Raw genomic sequence first — 5,438 nt, 5'->3', positions numbered from 1 at the left:
GTAAAATCTATTTAAATTATATTTTTAAAATTATTTAAGAAATGAGAATGATACCATTTATGTGTTTCACATTCTTTCTGGGAAAAGAAAGCATCGCTACAACTTCTGAAAGTGACCAGCAGTGTTTTAGCAAAAATTAATGTCACAAATCTGACAATATAATTTTTACATCAATGTAAACAAACTAAAAATGTAATGCCAATATTTAAATACCAAAAACTCTTTACTTGACTTGGTAATATATAGTTATATCAACCTAAAACTTAACATAAAGAACATCCAGGTAAACAAAGACACCTGGGGCCTATTGCACAAAACTAGGATAAGGGATTAAGCCGGGATATCTTGGTGATCCTGACTCAATTTATCCGTGATCCGGTTGCACTAAAGCTGGATAGGGTGGCAGTTGGACGTTATGGTATAAATTATCATGGCGATTTCTTCTGTGGAGCTAGCCTGCTCCAGACCAGGCTAAATTCCAGGATCTATTTAATCTCATCCCTTATGTCAGTCAGCAGTCAACACAAACGGAAACCAATAGTTATTCCACTGCCCACTATACATTGTTATCACATATAACTAGACCCACTGTCATTATTTAAACGTTTGTGATCATAATTTCAATCATTTTGGATAAATGATGATTTTTAGATGATGTTGCTATCATTAGATAATTTACGGTTCTCTTTCATCATCTCGTGTATGAGATCCACCTATGGGAAGGGCATCCGTACCTGACCTCTGCAGAAGCATCCAATTGCACCAAGTCTGACAAGACAGACAGGAGCGCGCAGCCAATGCCCGGTAAGGCCCCGCCCCTTACCTGCGGGCATATATAGCCTGCACGCGCTACTGTACTCCAGTTGACATTCGCTTCTCGCGATCTCTGCACTGATACAGCTCGGTCGAATTTGCGCTGCTCACTTATTGTCTGCAGGAGGAAATATCTTCGGATCAGCCTCCGCCGGGCGTGACAGTTCCTATTCTGCCAGTTTCTCTGTGTCTGCTCTCGGAGCCGCCCACGCTCTTCCTCGTCATTCCTGTTCCACGGCTGCCGCCACAGATTTGTTCTGAGTTCTTCGCCGGTATGTCGCTCTCTATTCCTGCTTCTTTCCGGCGCTAGTTTATCACGGGCCTGCCCGGCCGCATGTGGTGCTCTTGCCGCTATGATATTCACCCTTTCTGCGCGGTCTGCTTGGGCCTCAAGCACGCGGAAGAGGCCATAGAGAATCCGGAGAACTGCAGTCACTGCCTGGTGCTGCCTAGTTACTCCTAAGACGCCACCATAAGTTGCTGCTACCCAGTGGGACATAGTGACGACAGCCCGCCACCGGGGACCTCCCGGGGCGTGACTGCTCTTGTCTGGGCTGACCAGCCCAATCCTGAGTTCCCCGAAGAGGACATCTTTGCGGGAAACCCCCCGCTCGCCGACGATCCGGCAGGGTCCGGTGATGACGACGTGCGGGACTTCTCATTCACGCGAATTGCGCTGCAGAATGCCTATTCGCGTCTTTGCATTGACTTAACATGAAATGTAACTTAACATGTAAATCCCTCGCGCGAAACGTTTCATTCACGTCCGGTGTGAACGCACCATCAGAGGACGAGGAGGCCATCCCGCCCTCTGGCATTCCCCAGGCTAGCGCCCCCGCAGCCTTTCCTCAATCCATCTTCCTGGATGTGTGCGAGCGAGCGGCCTCTTGTCTCAACATCGGCTCCACAGAGCGCCACCGACCAGGAGAGGGATATTTACGACGGTAAAATGCTGGGAGCTCCCCTCGGCCTGAGGTAACAACTTTCACGTTCTCCTAGCGTGCGCTAAGCACACACGGCATTACTGGAGCGACCCGCTCGACCTTAAACACGGTCTCGCGGGTCTGGAGGTTAAAATATGGCGGCTCTCGGCATGGGTTAACCGCCCGCTATTGAGCGATCGCCAGGCACCTCAACCCAGTCCAGGGAGGGCTGCTCGCCCTGATGAACCGTTTTCTGCTTCGGTGCACCAGGCCAATCCTCGGCCTTGGCTGTTAGGGCCCTAAATGTCTCCTCCTCTCCGCTTACCAGGCGGAAATTTTGGACGACCTGGGCCAACAGCTAGGGATCTTCCTCTCCTGCATTATGGAAGGAGATCATCACGGTTTACAACCTCGTTTCTCCATAACGCTCTTCAGGCCTTTCAAACCTTTGGGCGCTCCATGGCGCTTTGCTTTGTAGGATGTGACCAGGAGGAGGACGAGGCCTTCAAGTTGTGCCTTCTTAGGAAGGCGGCCCCTAGCCAGGCGCGTTTGCCTAATTCCCCGGCCCGGGACGTAACTTTCATCAAAACCGTTCTCGAGCGACAAGGTCTTTGAACTCTCTTTCTGCAGTAACCCTGTCCAAAAGACGGAGGGTTTTTTCTGGAGGGTGCCCCCCTCCCGTGGCTGCCCAGCCTATGTGTTTAGTGGATGGGGTGTCCCCTTTCCCCCCACCCCCCATTCAGGGGGTCTGTTGTGAGGGAAAGTGCAAAAGCAGTGTCACCACACCGCACATACTGTGTCCCCTCACTCGGCTAATAAAGGCTTCGGCCCCATTTTTCCCAAACCCCAGTGTTTTCCCTAAAACAAAACGCACAAAAACATGTTAAATCAGACGAATCATATTAATTCGTTACAGAGAGATACCCTCTCTCTGCAGGGAAAGCACTTTTCTCTGCAAAGAGTGGACAGCTCTCTGAACCCACGCATGCCGTCCCTAGTTTCTCCACTAGAGGGCGTCATTGCATCGCAAATAAGCCAGCTGGGCAAACACGAAGCCAGCACGGTGCGAGTGGGCACGCTCGTGAGCCGTGTGTCTGCTTCGCGAGCTGCAGAACCACCCGTATGGGTATTGTGTACAATATCGCAGGGTTATCGTCTGCAGTTTGCAATGAAACCCCCACTTTTCAGCAGCGTTTGTTTTTCTCACACAGAGGAAAACACGGCGCGCGTTCTGAAAGAGGAAATCTCCTCTCTGCTGAGCAAAGGTGCGATTCAGGTGGTACCCCCCCAATCTGAGAAACCAGGGTTTTCATTCTCGTTATTTCCTGGTTCCAAAGAAGGACGGTTCCCCCCGTCCTATTCTGAACATCAGGGTGTTGAACAAACATTTGAGGAAATACAATATCAGAATGTTAACTCATGGTTCGCTCGCCCGCGCCATAAAACGGAACGACTGGTTCACATCGGTCGATCTGAAAGATGCTTTTTTCCACATAAGCATTTATCCACCTCACAGGAAGTGTCTTCGTTTCGCCTATCAAGGCATTTGCTACGAATTCACGATCCTGCCGTTTGATGAGTCTAAGCCCTCGCAGCTCCTGTCCTAGCTTTCCTGTAGCTCAAACAGTAGAGCATGGTGCTAGCAACGCCAAGGTCATGGGTTCGATTCCCAGGGAAAGCAAGAACTGACAAAATGTAAATTGTGTACCTTGAATGCAATGTAAGTCGCTTTGGATAAAAGCGTCTGCCAAATGCGTAAATGTAAATGTCTGTGTGCGGAAGCGGGCTTGACTCCCCTGAGAATGTCTGGTCTACGGATCCTGACATACATAGACGATTGGCTCATCATAGCCGATTCGAGGGGAAAGGTGTTGCAGGACACCTGCCGCGTGCTCGCGCACATTACATCTCTGGGCTTCAGGGTGAATGCACACAGCCAGAATGTGATATTCCTGGGCATGGAGCTTAACTCAGTCTCCATGCGAGCGCGTCTCTCACAGGAGCGCGTTCTCTCTCTGATGAACTGTCTGTCGCAGTTCAGAGAAGGGGCGAGGGTGCAATATCGCACATGTCTCAGGCTACAGGGTCTTATGGCTCCATCTATCCAGGTTTTGCCACTAGGACTCCTGAGAATGAGGGCGTTCATGAAGTGGGTTTTGTCACTACATTTCAGCCCGTTACACGATCTTTGCCGTTCTGTGACAGTGACAGTACCCGCGCTGCAGCTCTGCGCCACTGGAAGAGCGTGGACTTTTACGCACAGGGCGCCCCTCTCGGGATGGTTATGTTGCGGAAAGTTGTGACGACGGATGCGTCCTTAACAGGCTGGGGTGCCACCCAAGAGGGCAGAACTGTGAACGGTTTGTGGCCGAGCAAACTACGTTCAGAGCACATAAATTATTTAGAGCTTCTGACTATTTGGAAGGCTCTGAATCATTTTCTGCCTCGTCTGCAGGGACATCATGTGCTCGTACGCTGAGACAATACCACGGCAGTGGCTTATATCAATCGTCAAGGCGGCGTGCGCTCGTCGAAACTCCATGCTCTAGCTTACAAGCTTTTGGTATGGAGCAGTCGATTTTTCCTGTCGTTACGCGCTACTCATGTTCTGGGCATTCTGAACAGAGGCGCGGATCTTCTATCGAGGGGGAACCCGCTCTTCGGAGATTGGCGCCTCCATCCTCAGATAGCAGACATGATTTGGATGAGATTCGGACAGGCGTCCGTAGATCTATTCGCCTCGCGCGAAAACAGCCGTTGTCTTATGTTCTTCTCGCTAAAGGACTTGGACGCGCCCCTCGGGGTAGATGCACTGGCCCACCCGTGGCCCAAAGTGCTGCTGTATGCCTTTCCTCCCCTGTGCTTGATAATTCCATCACTGGCCAGGGTGAAAGAGGGGCACCTGTCTCTCATCCTGATAGCTCCCAGGTGGCCCAAAGCGCCCTGGCTGGCAGAGATAATTCCTCTGTTACATGCCTAGCCGTGGCGCCTCCCCCTCCGCACAGACCTATTGTCTCAAGCGAGCGGGGAGATTTATCACCCACACCCGGACAGGGTAGCTCTCTGGGCTTGGCCCGTGAGAGCGCGAACCTGAGCGCGTTAGGGCTTCCCCCGCGCGTGGTGGCTACTATACAGAATGCCAGGGCCATTTCTACACGGTCCTTATATGGCTGTAAGTGGCAAGTGTTCGATGAGTGGTGTGATGGGCGGGGTCTCACGTCATATCAGTGCTCAGTTTCTGATATTTTGTGTTTCCTCCAAGAAGGTCCTTTTCCACTATTAAGGTCTATCTGGCAGCTATTTCTGCTTGTCATGTGGGTTTTGAGGGCTCAACGGTTGGGCAGCATCTTCTAATCCGCAGATTTATGAAGGGTGCCCGTCTTTCGTTGCCAGTCATTAGGGGAACGATCCCTGAATGGGACCTCTCCATGGTGCTGGAAGCCCTGTCTCAATTCCCTTTTGAGCCTCTGGGTAATATTTCCCTAAAGTTGCTGTCCTTCAAGACAGCCTTGCTCTTGGCTTTGGCGTCAGCTAAACGTGTCAGTGAGTTACATGCACTCTCGGTTCACCCCACGTGCATTAAATTCTCTCTGGGCGGAAATAAGGTTTTCCTTTAGCCTAATCCAGCCTTCATGCCGAAATGTTTTCCTGCGTTCACATCGGAGGTGTTGGAGCTTTCCGCTTTTCACCCTCCGCCCTTTT

Source organism: Gobio gobio (genome assembly GCF_949357685.1).
Source record: "Gobio gobio genome assembly, chromosome: 12".
Taxonomy (NCBI): Eukaryota; Metazoa; Chordata; class Actinopteri; order Cypriniformes; family Gobionidae; genus Gobio; species Gobio gobio.
This window is presented reverse-complemented; position numbering follows the sequence as displayed.